Genomic DNA, 14,433 nt, shown 5'->3' on the forward strand with positions numbered 1-14,433 from the left:
CAAAACTTTCGTATCAAGGTTAAAAAGTACTACATGCAGTCTCGATTAATCGGGTAAATTTTAACCGATTCTGATCATCTCTTTAAAACGAGAGAAATTGAATCTAAATTATAAATTTTTATAAAATTTGCAAAATTAAAACTTACTTTCATCAACCACATAAATCTCTTGGCATTTAATTCACCATCAGCTGTCTAAATTCATTAGAAATCAAATCTATTTGGAGATTATCCCAACACTAAAGATATCCAACTGTTAAAAAGTTATCAACTGTTATAAACTATAAAGTTATAAATGCTACCAACTTAAAACTAATCAGAGGATACATACGTATCCGAACAATTTGCCACCTTAACGAGGAACCTTCACCAGTAACCTCACTTACACCCAACTCATTCCATGTAAAAGTGGTTAACGAGTAGCGCATGTCGGGTTGTATATCTTTACCATAATGAATATTAAACATAGGCACCAAATGAATTTTGTCTGCTTTCACAAACTCAGAATAAATATGAAGTCCCTCAGGATATTCTTCCTGATTTAAACAAATGTTTACTTTGAACTTGTGGGGTTGCCCTGATTTCATTTCAGGTGTACATTTTAAGAGAAATCCACATTTTCCAGGAAGATGACAATCAGTAGTGTGAGGGTGCTTGAAATTAAATGCATAAGTTTGTGAGGTCTCAAACAGATCTTTAATTGTAATAGAATTCCAACTTAATATTTTTTTGTTCGACCCAACTACTCTTCCAACTCGTCTAACACTCTCTTCCTTAGATATAAGATCATTTCCATGTTCTTTTATTGCAACGGCATTTAATGAGAGTCCTTTAGACCATGATTCAATGAATTCAGGTGATATTCTGCTCCATCCTCTCTTGCGACGAATAATCTCTATTTCATGTACCATGTCAGGTGTGAGTAATACCTGGTACACAAAAATCCCTTCAATCAGCATGTACAAATTAAGTACAAGAGGAGAATCTTTAGCAGCATCAAGATATTGCTGGGTGCTCAGTCCCCAGAATCTCTCATATGAGCAGAAGATATTAGGAACTTCTGTTGTATTTTGGGTAAGTACAGGTGCAGATAAAACGGTCGTTGATAACGAAGAGGAACTCAAACTCGTAATCTTCTTAAACTCTTTCATTGACTTGATGTACAACTTGCTCACAAATAATGCATCACAATCAGATGACTGCGTGGCATTATCTAAAACATCAAACAGTTCTTCAAAAGAAGCTTCATCTTCAGAAATACATTTACAAAGATCAACATTTTGTAGTAGGTAACGAGAAGCTTCATCAAATATCTTTCCCTCGCCTACCAGATTCTTCTTCATTATCTTCAACAATATAACAGGATTACTGCTAGTAATCTGCAACATTAAATCTAGTTGACTAGTTTCTAGTTCAGAGTAATTCCTCATGTAGGGCTCAACAAATATCTCAGCTCTGTTCTCCAGACTACAAATCTTCTCTAGGACCAGGTCTAGAAACTTGTTACATTTCATGACCCTGCTACAAAACCTGGCCTCCTCAAACAAGAACAACAAAGTCTGGTAATCAGAGGAGGGACTCACCCCACCCACCAGGCTGGTAAAGTAGTCCCCACACCTCCCTGCTAACCACTCTACTTTGAACACGTGACACAGCTTGTTAACATCTCTGAACAAGTGTTTCTCCAGCAGCATCTCCCCGCTGTACAGAGCCCCCAGGAAACTCTTCACCGCCTCCCCCGCAAAGTCCTCCATCTGTAGCTCTGTCTGGTGCAGTTCCAGGAACAGGTGAACAAACACTGAACTGTGGTAAGACAGGATCAGGGAGTTTGCTCTCTTTTCCTCTCCTCCTTGTAACTTTAGGACCACGTTACCGTAAAACTCACAGTGTAGGTTCTCTATTCCAAAATCTAACGGCACTGTCACCTTCGGAGCCATGTTTCTGATAAGGTAAGTTATTAGTATTAAAGAAATTATACAGCTATTCTTGATGTCATGAGCTTATGGTCTGTCTGATTTACTGATATTATGTTGTATTTGAACAAACGTCGAGAATATTCAAGTAAACAACCGTATTGAAAAGAAATAATTGAATTACAATGTTCAAACTTTGATGCACCAAACTTTCGTATCAAGGTTAAAAAGTACTACATGCGTGAAAGGTAAGGCTCAGTCTTGATTTATCTTGATATAATAATCTATCTTACTGACTCTTATAATATGTTCTATTATAAAAACATGGAGAATATTCAAATTAACAGTCATCTGAAAAGAAACTATTTAAAGAATGCACTAGAAATCACATCTATTTGGAGATTATTACAACTCTAAGGATATCAAACTGTTAAAAAGTTATCAACTGTTGTAAACTATAAAGTTATAAATGCTACCAACTTAAAAGTTTTCGAAGGATATACTTCCGTGCGACCAATTCTCCACCTTAACGAGGAAACTTCACCTGTAACCTTACTTACACCCAACTCATTCCATGTAAAGGTGGTTAACAAGTAGCGCATGTCGGGCTGTATATCAGTATTACATTGGAACATAGGCACTAAATGAATATTGTCTGCTTTTACAAATTCATGATGAATATGAAGTCCCTCAGGATATTCATCCTGATTTAAACAAATGTTTACTTTGAACTTGTGGGGTTGCCCTGATTTCATTTCAGGTGTACATTTTAAGAGAAAACCACATTTTCCAGGAAGTTGACAATCAATAGTGTCAGGGTGCTTAAAATTAAATGCATAAAATTGTGAGGTCTCGAACAAATCTTTAACTGTACAAGAATTCCAACTTAATATCTTTTTGTCCGGCCCAACTATTTTTCCAACTCGTCTAACACTCTCTTCCTTAGATGTAAGATCATTTCCATGTTCTTTTATTGTATCGGCATTTCGGGCCAATGCCGGATGCCATAATTCAAGGAACTCAGGCGATATTCTGCTCCATCCTCTTTTGCGACGAATAATCTCTATTTCATGTACCATGACAGGGGTAAGAAATTCATTGCGCCACCAGATCCCTTCAATCAGCATGTACAAATTTAGTACAAGAGGAGAATCTTTAGCAGCATCAAGATATTGTTGGGCGATCAGTCCCCAAAATCTCTCATATGAGCAGAAGATATTGGGAATTTCTGTTGTATTTTGGGGAGGTACAGATGCAGCTGCAGGGAGAACGGCTTTTGATGACGAAGAGGAATTTAAACTCCGAGTTTTCTTAAACTCTTTCACTGACTTGATGTACAACTTGCTCACAAATATTGCATCACAGTCAGATGACTGTGTAGCACTATCTAAAACATCAAACAGTTCTTCAAAAGAAGCTTCATCTTCAGAAATACATTTACAAAGATCAACATTCTGTAGGAGGTAATGAGAAGCTTCATCAAAGATCTTTTCCTCACTCTCCAGATTCTTCTTCATTATCTTCAACAATAAAACAGGATTATTCCTTGTAATCTGCAGCATTAAATCTAGTTGACTAGTTTCTAGTTCAGAGTAATTCCTCATGTAGGACTCAACAAATATCTCAGCTCTGTTCTCCAGACTACAAATCTTCTCTAAGACCAGGTCTAAAAACTTGTCACATTTCATGACCCTGCTACAAAACCTGGCCTCTTCAAACAAGAACAACAAAGTCTGGTAATCAGAGGAAGGACTCACCCCACCCACCAGGCTGGTAAAGAAGTCCCCACACCTCCCTGCTAACCACTCTACTTTGAACACGTGACACAGCTTGTTAACATCTCTGAACAAGTGTTTCTCCAGCAGGATCTCCCCGCTGTACAGGGCCCCCAGGAAACTCTTCACCGCCTCCCCCGCAAAGTCCTCCATCTGTAGCTCCGTCTGGTGCAGTTCCAGAAACAGGTGAACAAACACTGAACTGTGGTAAGACAGGATCAGGGAGTTTGCTCTCTTTTCCTCTCCTCCTTGTAACTTTAGGACTACGTTACCGTGAAACTCACAGTGTAGGTTCTCTATTCCAAAATCTAGCGGCACTGTCACTTTCGGAGCCATTTTACGATCTAGTGGGCTGTTAATGTTAGTATCTGCAAGATCCTCATTGTAGATCAATTTATATTAACATCTTTTATAACATAATGATATTATGTATACAAAATAAGGTTTATTTAAATAACTTTCTCTACTTTGTTTCATCAACTGTGTAACAAATCTTGATCGGACGAGATTTTTAAAACTTTTAAACATTAAATTTGAAATAATACTAATTTATTATAGAATCGTTTCATTGAATAGTATAGGTTCACATGGATCTCTTATAAAACAAAATGAGTAAAACTTAAAGGATATTAATAATTTGAATACTAAAATTCAGAATTGAAATTTGAGAATGATACGAAGCCGAGAACGTTTTGTGGTGTATTGTTGTACAAATTGTCAAAATTTGATCAATTTTAAGGGAACATTTCCGCAAAAGGCGTCATAAATTAACCCCTGATAAAAAATTAACCATTCATTTATTATAAATCAAATCAATTTGGAGATTATCCCAACTTTAAAGATATCCAACTGTTAAAAAGTTATCAACTGTTGTAAACTATAAAGTAATAAATGCTACCAACTTAAAACTATCCAAAGGATCTAAAAGTGTAAGACCAACATCCCACCTGAACGAGTCACCTTCACCTGCAACCTTACTTACAGTTACACCCGACTCATTCCACGTAAAAGAGGCTAAATAGTAGCGCATATCGGAATTAATATCAGTACTATAATCGAACATGGGCACCAAATGAATTTTGTCTGCTTTCACAACCTCAGGATGAATATGAAGTCCCTCAGGATATTCTTCCTGATCAAAACAAATGTTTACTTTGAACTTATGGGGTTGCCCTGATTTCATCTCCGGGGTAAACTTTAGAACAAATCCACATTTTCCAGGAAGATGACAATTAGTGTCAGGGTGCTTGAAATTAAAGGCATAAGATTGTGAGGTCTTAAACAGATCTGTAACTGTAAAAGAATTCCGACTTAATAATTTTTTGTTCCGTCCAACTACTCTACCAACTCGTTTAACACTCTCTTCCTTAGATATAAGATCATTTCCATGTTCTTTTATTGTATAGGAGTCTTCAGTGGCTCCCGGAGAACACGATTCAAGGAATTCAGGTGATATTCTGCTCCATCCTCTTTTAAGGCGAATAATTTCGATTTCATGCATCATATCAGGTGTAAGCCATTCCTCGCACACCTGGATCCCTTCAATCAGCATGTACAAATTAAGTACAAGAGGGGATTCTTTAGCAGCATCAAGATATTGCTGGGTGCTCAGTCCCCGAAATCTCTCAAATGAGCAAAATATGTTGGGAATTTCTGTTGTATTTTGGGGAAGTACAGGTGCAGATAAAACGGTCTTTGATGACGAAGAGGAACTCGTAATTTTCTTAAACTCCTTCACTGACTTCTTGTACAACTTATTCACAAATAATGAATCAGAATCAGATGACTGCGTGGCATTATCTAAAACATCAAACAGGTCCTCAAAGGAAGCCTCATCATCTGAAATACATTTACAAAAAATCAACATTCTGTAGGAGGTAACGAGAAGCTTCATCAATCATCATTCTCTCACTCTCCAGATTCTTCTTCATTATCTTCAACAATAAAACAGGATTATTCCTTGTAATCTGCAGCATTAAATCTAGTTGACTAGTTTCTAGTTCAGAGTAATTCCTCATGTAGGGCTCAACAAATATCTCAGCTCTGTTCTCCAGACTACAAATCTTCTCTAGGACCAGGTCTAGAAACTTGTTACATTTCATGACCCTGCTACAAAACCTGGCCTCCTCAAACAAGAACAACAAAGTCTGGTAATCAGAGGAGGGACTCACCCCACCCACCAGGCTGGTAAAGTAGTCCCCACACCTCCCTGCTAACCACTCTACTTTGAACACGTGACACAGCTTGTTAACATCTCTGAACAAGTGTTTCTCCAGCAGGATCTCCCCGCTGTACAGGGCCCCCAGGAAACTCTTCACCGCCTCCCCCGCAAAGTCCTCCATCTGTAGCTCCGTCTGGTGCAGTTCCAGAAACAGGTGAACAAACACTGAACTGTGGTAAGACAGGATCAGGGAGTTTGCTCTCTTTTCCTCTCCTCCTTGTAACTTTAGGACCACGTTACCGTGAAACTCACAGTGTAGGTTCTCTATCCCAAAATCTAACGGTACTGTCACCTTCGGAGCCATGGTTCTGATAAGATAACTGATTAGTAGAGGAATTGTAAAGTAATTCCTAATATTATTTAATGACTTTGATATATTTCTCTCACAAGTAGTTTATTTTAGTAGTTCAAAAAGAAGATAATACGAGTTGTCATTTATGCGTTGTATAATGTATATAATATTACCAGTCAAACCATGGTTGAAATAATGAAAGTTACCTTCGGAGCCAAGTTTCTGATAAGGTATGTTATTAGTATTAGAGTAATTATACAGTCATTCTTTATATAATGAGCTTCTGAATGTCTGATTAGATGTTGGATTATGAAAACGTCGACAATATTCAAGTTAATAATCATCTTGAAAAGAAATTATTCAATTATTCACGTACAATACAATGTTCAAACTTTTATTCCAAACATTCGTTTCAAGGTTAAAAAGTGCTACATGCGTGAAAGGTAAGGCTCAGTAATGAGTAATGATTTATCGGGCAAATTCAAACCGATTATAATTATCTCGTTAAAGCAAGAAAAGTTAAATCGAATTAAGAGATTATAGTAATTGTAACATTAAAACTTACTTTCTTCAACTATATACAAATCTTCTTATCTAACTTACCATGAGCTGTCTAAATTTAAAGAATTCATTAGAAATCAAATTTATTTGGAGATTATTCCAACTCTAAAGATAGCCAACTGTTAAAAGTTATCAACTGTTGTAAACTATAAAGTTATAAATGCTACCAACTTAAAACTATGCAAAGGATATATATACGTGTCCGACCAATTTTCCACTTTAACGAGGAACCCTCACCTGTAACCTTGGTTACACCCAACTCATTCCATGTAAAGGTGGCTAAGTGGTAGCGCATGTTGGGCGTTATATTAGTACTATATTGGAACATAGGCACCAAATGAATTTTGTCTGCTTTTACAAATTCATGATGAATATGAAGTCCCTCAGGATATTCTTCCTGATTTAAACAAACGTTTACTTTGAACTTGTGGGGTTGCCCTGATTTCATATCAGGGGTACACTTTAGAACGAATCCACATTTTCCAGGAAGATGACAATCAGTAGTGTCAGGGTGCTTGAAATTAAAAGCAAAAGATTGTGAGGTCTCGAACAAATCTTTGACTGTACAAGAATTCCAACTTAATATTTTTTTGTCCGACCCAACTACTCTCCCAACTCGTTTAACATTCTCTTCCCTATATATAAGATCACTGCCATGTTCTTTGATTATAACGGCGTGTTTGGAAGCTCCTGGAGGCCATAATTCAATGAATTCAGGCGATATTCTGCTCCATCCTCTTTTGCGACGAATAATCTCTATTTCATGTACCATGACAGGGGTAAGCCATTTATCACACAGGTGAAACCCTTCAATCAGCATGTACAAATTTAGTACAAGAGGAGAATCTTTAGCAGCATCAAAATATTCCTGGGTATTCAGTCCTCGAAATGGTTCATATGAACAAAAGATATTGGGAATTTCTGTTGTATTTTGGGGAAGTACAGGTGCCGATAAAACGGTCTTTGATGACGAAGAGGAACTCGTAATTTTCTTAAACTCCTTCACTGACTTCTTGTACAACTTATTCACAAATAATGCATCAGAATCAGATGACTGCGTGGCATTATCTAAAACATCAAACAGGTCCTCAAAGGAAGCCTCGTCATCTGAAATACATTTACGAAGATCAACATTTTGTAGGAGGTAACGAGAAGCTTCATCAAACATCGTTCTCTCACTCTCCAGATTCTTCTTCATTATCTTCAACAAGAAAACATGATTACTCCTTGTAATCTGCAACATTAAATCTAGTTGACTAGTTTCAAGTTCAGAGTAATTCCTCATGTAGGGCTCAACAAATATCTCAGTTCTGTTCTCCAGACTACAAATCTTCTCTAGGACCAGGTCTAGAAACTTGTTACATTTCATGACCCTGCTACAAAACCTGGCCTCTTCAAACAAGAACAACAAAGTCTGGTAATCAGAGGAGGGACTCACCCCACCCACCAGGCTGGTAAAGTAGTCCCCACACCTCCCTGCTAACCACTCTACTTTGAACACGTGACACAGCTTGTTAACATCTCTGAACAAGTGTTTCTCCAGCAGGATCTCCCCGCTGTACAGGGCCCCCAGGAACCTCTTCACCGCCTCCCCCGCAAAGTCCTTCACCTCTAGCTCTGTCTGGTGCAGTTCCAGGAACAGGTGAACAAACACTGAACTGTGGTAAGACAGGATCAGGGAGTTTGCTCTCTTTTCCTCTCCTCCTTGTAACTTTAGGACCACGTTACCGTGAAACTCACAGTGTAGGTTCTCTATTCCAAAATCTAACGGCACTGTAACTTTCGGAGCCATATTTCTGATAAGGTAAGTTATTAGTATTAGAGTAATTATACAATTATTGTTGATATAATGAGCTTATGGGCTGTCTGAATTATTGATAAGATGTTGTATTTGAACAAACGTCGAGAATATTCAAGTAAACAACCGTATTGAAAAGAAATTATTGAATTATTCACATTTCACATACATTACAATGTTCAAAGTTTGATTCAAAACTTTCGTATCAAGGTTAAAAAGTACTACATGCAGTCTCGATTAATCGGGTAAATTTTAACCGATTCTGATCATCTCTTTAAAACGAGAGAAATTGAATCTAAATTATAAATTTTTATAATTGCAAAATTAAAACTTACTTTCATCAACCACATAAATCTCTTGGCATTTAACTTACCATCAGCCGTCTAAATTCATTAGAAATCAAATCTATTTGGAGATTATCCCAACACTAAAGATATCCAACTGTTAAAAAGTTATCAACTGTTATAGACTATAAAGTTATAAATGCTACCAACTTAAAACTAATCAGAGGATACATACGTGTCCGAACAATTTGCCACCTTAACGAGGAACCTTCACCAGTAACATCACTTACACCCAACTCATTCCATGTAAAAGTGGTTAACGAGTAGCGCATGTCGGGTTGTATATCTTTACCATAATGAATATTAAACAAAGGCACCAAATGAATTTTGTCTGCTTTCACAAACTCAGGATGAATATGAAGTCCCTCAGGATATTCTTCCAGATTTAAACAAATGTTTACTTTGAACTTGTAGGGTTGCCCTGATTTCATTTCAGGTGTACATTTTAAGAGAAATCCACATTTTCCAGGAAGATGACAATCAGTAGTGTCAGGGTGCTTGAAATTAAATGCATAAGTTTGTGAGGTCTCAAACAGATCTTTAATTGTAATAGAATTCCAACTTAATATTTTTTTGTTCGACCCAACTACTCTTCCAACTCGTCTAACACTCTCTTCCTTAGATATAAGATCATTTCCATGTTCTTTTATTGCAACGGCATTTAATGAGAGTCCTTTAGACCATGATTCAAGAAAATCAGGCGATATTCTGCTCCATCCTCTCTTACGACGAATTATCTCTATTTCATGTACCATGTCAGGGGTAAGAAATTCCTTGAAACAAACCCCTTCAATTAACATGTACAAATTAGATACTAGAGGAGATTCTTTAGCAGCATCAAGATATTGCTAGGTGCTCAGTCCCCGAAATCTCTCATATGAGCAGAAGATACTGGGAATTTCTGTTGTATTTTGGGGAAGTACAGTGGCAGATAAAACAGCTTTTGATGATGAAGAGGAACTCAAACTCGTAATTTTCTTAAACTCTTTCACTGACATCATGTACAACTTGCTCACAAATAATGCATCACAATCAAATGAATGCGTGGCATTATCTAAAACATCAAACAGTTCTTCAAAAGAAGCTTCATCTTCAGAAATACATTTACAAAGATCAACATTTTGTAGGAGGTAACGAGAAGCTTTATCAAAGATCTTTTCCTCACTCTTCAGATTCTTCTTCATTATCTTCAACAAAATAACAGGATGACTCCTAGTAATCTGCAACATTAAATCTAGTTGACTAGTTTCTAGTTCAGTGTAATTCCTCATGTAGGGCTCAACAAATATCTCAGCTCTGTTTTCTAGACTACAAATCTTCTCTAGGACCAGGTCTAGAAACTTATTACATTTCATGACCCTGTTACAAAACCTGGCCTCCTCAAACAAGAACAACAAAGTCTGGTAATCAGAGGAGGGACTCACCCCACCCACCAGGCTGGTAAAGTAGTCCCCACACCTCCCTGCTAACCACTCTACTTTGAACACGTGACACAGCTTGTTAACATCTCTGAACAAGTGTTTCTCCAGCAGGATCTCCCCGCTGTACAGGGCCCCCAGGAACCTCTTCACCGCCTCCCCCGCAAAGTCCTTCACCTCTAGCTCTGTCTGGTGCAGTTCCAGGAACAGGTGAACAAACACTGAACTGTGGTAAGACAGGATCAGGGAGTTTGCTCTCTTTTCCTCTCCTCCTTGTAACTTTAAGACCACGTTACCGTGAAACTCACAGTGCAGGTTCTCTATTCCAAAATCTAACGGTACTGTCACTTTCGGAGCCATGTTTCTGATAAGGTAAGTTATTAGTATTGGAGTAATTTTACAGCTATTATTGATGCAATGAACTGTCTGGATAACTGATTAGATGTTGTATTTGAACAAACGTCTATAATATTCAAGTTAACAGTCATCTTGAAAAGAAATTGTTAAAATATTTAGATACATTACAATGTTCAAACTTTGCTTCACAACTTTAGTATCAAGGTTAAAAAGTACCGCATACGTGGAAGGTAAGGCTCTGTCTTGATCTATCTTGATATAATAATTATCTGTCTTAATGACTATGATAATATGTTGTATTATGAAAATATGGAGAATAATCAAGATAACAGTCATCTTGAAAAGAAATTATTTTTAAAATTCATTAGAAATCACAACTATTTGGAGATTATTCCAACTCTAAAGATATCCAACTGTTAAAAATGTATCAACTGTTGTAAACTATAAAGTTATAAATGCTACCAACTTGCACATTTCCCAAGGATATATACGTGTCCGACCAATTACCAACATTAACGAGGAACCTTCACTTGTGACCTCACGTATACCCAACTCATTCCATGTAAAAGTGGCTAAGTAGTAGCGCATATCGGGCTGTGTATCATTACCATAAACAAACATAGGCATCAAATGAATATTGTCAGCTTTCACAACCTCAGGATGAATATGAAGTCCCTCAGGATATTCTTCCTGATTTAAACAAATGTTAACTTTGAACTTGTGGGGTTGCCCAGACTTCATCACCGGGGTAAACTTTAGGAGGAATCCACATTTTCCAGGAAGATGACAATCAGTAGTGTCAGGGTGCTTGAAATTAAATGCATAAGATTGTAAGGTCTCGAACAAATCTTTAACTGTAATAGAATTCCAACTTAACATCTTTTTGTCCGGCCCAACTACTCTTCCAACTCGTCTAACACTCTCTTCCTTAGATGTTAGATCATTTCCATGTTCTTTTATTGTATCGGCATTTCGAGCCAATGCCGGATGCCATAATTCAAGGAACTCAGGCGATATTCTGCTCCATCCTCTTTTGCGACGAATAATCGCTATTTCATGTACCATTTCAGGAGTAAGCCTTTCCACACAGAACCGAAGCCCTTCAATAAGCATGTACAAATTGAGTACAAGAGGAGATTCTCTGGCGGTATTAAGATATTCCTGTGTACTTAGTCTACGAAATCTCTCAAATGAGGAAAATATGTGGGGAATTTGTGTTGCACTTAAAAGATGTGCAGGTGCAAGGAGAGCGGCATTATTTGATGGGAAAGAGAAATTTAAACTCACCGTTTTCTTAAACTCCTTCACTGACTTCATGTACAACTTATTCACAAATAATGCATCAGAATCGGATGATTGTGTAGCATTATCTAAAACATCAAACAGCTCCTCAAAAGAAGCCTCGTCATCTGAAATACATTTACAAAGATCAACATTTCGTAGGAGGTAACGAGAAGCTTCATCAAATATATTTTCCTCACTCTCCAGATTCTTCTTCATTATCTTCAACAAGAAAACAGGATTACTCCTTGTAATCTGCAACATTAAATCTAGTTGACTAGTTTCTAGTTCACAGTAATTCCTCATGTAGGGCTCAACAAATATCTCAGCTCTGTTCTCCAGACTACAAATCTTCTCTAGGACCAGGTCTAGAAACTTATTACATTTCATGACCCTGTTACAAAACCTGGCCTCCTCAAACAAGAACAACAAAGTCTGGTAATCAGAGGAGGGACTCACCCCACCCACCAGGCTGGTAAAGTAGTCCCCACACCTCCCTGCTAACCACTCTACTTTGAACACGTGACACAGCTTGTTAACATCTCTGAACAAGTGTTTCTCCAGCAGGATCTCCCCGCTGTACAGGGCCCCCAGGAACCTCTTCACCGCCTCCCCCGTAAAGTCCTCCATCTGTAGCTCTGTCTGGTGCAGTTCCAGGAACAGGTGAACAAACACTGAACTGTGGTAAGACAGGATCAGGGAGTTTGCTCTCTTTTCCTCTCCTCCTTGTAACTTTAGGACCACGTTACCGTGAAACTCACAGTGTAGGTTCTCTAGTCCAAAATCTAACGGTACTGTCACCTTCGGAGCCATGATGCTGATAAAGTAAGTCATTAGTTTTTTTTTTAATTTGAAAATTCAATTAATCATTATATATAAATCAAGCGTTACATTTCAGCCATGCAAAATTACAATGACATATTTTGATAAACTAATTGATAAATGGAACTGCAATATAAGTTGCTTAATGTTTGGCCGGATGACAACTAACTGAAAGAGAAAAACAAACTTGATTACATAATAATTAATTCGGCTGAACCAACACATAGCAAGAGCCACATTAACGTTGGGGCCGTCAAAAATAATTAGAATAATTAGACAGTTACTCTTAATATGATGAGCTGTCTGAATGACTGATAAGATGTTGTATCTGAACAAACGTCGAGAATATTTAAGTAAACAAACGTATTGAAAAGCAATTATTCAATTATTCACGTATTATAATGCAACGTTCAAACTTTGAAGCCAATCTTTCGCAGAAAGGTTTTTAAAAATATTAAATTGGTGAAAATTTTAGACTTAGTTTCGATTCAACAGGTTATATATTATCTAATTACTGGTTCAGATGGTCTCTTTATTTAAAGCGTGGGAAATTGAATAGAAAATATATATTCTTGTAATTATTGTAAAATTAAAACCTACATTCTACAACTACATCAAACTCTTCATATTAAACTCATCGTGAGCAGTCCCAAATTAAAGAATTCATTAGAAATCATATCTCCTTGGAGATTATTCCAACTCTTATAAACTATAAAGTTATAAATGCTACAAACATACAACTATTCGAAGGATTTACATCCGTGCGGCCAATTTTCCACTTTGACGAGTCACCTTCACCTAAAACATTACTTACAGTGATTACACCCAACTCATTCCATGTAAAAGTGGCGAAGCAGTATAGTATGTCGAGTGGTATATTGTAACCAAACTCGAACATAGGCACCAAATGAATTTTGTCTGCTTTCACAAATTCAGGATGAATATGAAGTCCCTCAGGATATTCTTCCTGATTAAAGCAAATGTTTACTTTGAACTTGTGGGGTTGCCCTGATTTCATTTCAGGTGTACATTTTAAGAGAAATCCACATTTTCCAGGAAGATGACAATTATTAGTGTCAGGGTGCTTGAAATTAAATGCATAAGATTGTGAGGTCTCAAACAGATCTTTGACTGTACAAGAATTCCAACTTAACATCTTTTTGTCCGGCCCAACTACTCTTCCAACTCGTCTAACACTCTCTTCCTTAGACGTAAGATCATTTCCATGTTCTTTTATTGTAACGGTGTCCAATGCAACTCCTGATCCTTCATCCCACGATTCAAGGAATTCAGGTGATATTCTGCCCCATCCTCTCTTACGACGAATAATCTCTATTTCATGTACCATGTCACAGGTGAGCCAGCCACTGCAGATCCGAAGCCCTTCAATTAACATGTACAAATTTAGTACAAGAGGAAATTCTCTGGTGGCATTAAGATATTCCTGTGTACTCAGTCCACGAAATCTCTCAAATGAGAAAAAGATGTGGGGAATATCTGTTGCACTTAAAATATGTGCAGATGCAGGTAGGATGGTATTATTTGATGGCAAAGAGGAATTTGAACTTATTGTTTTCTTGAACTCTTTCACAGACCGCCTGTACAATGTATTTACAAATAATGCATCAGAATCAGATGATTGTGTAGCAATA

At 37.3% G+C, this 14,433-nt stretch overlaps 2 protein-coding genes across 2 annotated transcripts in view; one reads left to right on the forward strand and one right to left on the reverse strand.

The window, feature by feature from the left end:
- LOC134813368 (uncharacterized) overlaps positions 1–14,433 on the forward strand; it is a 359,978-nt gene that overhangs the window by 74,948 nt on the left and 270,597 nt on the right. The window lies entirely within an intron of this gene.
- Positions 1–14,433, reverse strand: part of LOC134813488 (uncharacterized) — an 87,447-nt gene that overhangs the window by 49,504 nt on the left and 23,510 nt on the right. The gene's annotated exons all lie outside the window — the stretch shown is intronic.

The sequence above is a fragment of the Bolinopsis microptera genome, chromosome 3, assembly GCF_026151205.1.
Source record: "Bolinopsis microptera isolate Bmic1 chromosome 3, MBARI_Bmic_1.0, whole genome shotgun sequence".
NCBI classification, from domain to species: Eukaryota; Metazoa; Ctenophora; class Tentaculata; order Lobata; family Bolinopsidae; genus Bolinopsis; species Bolinopsis microptera.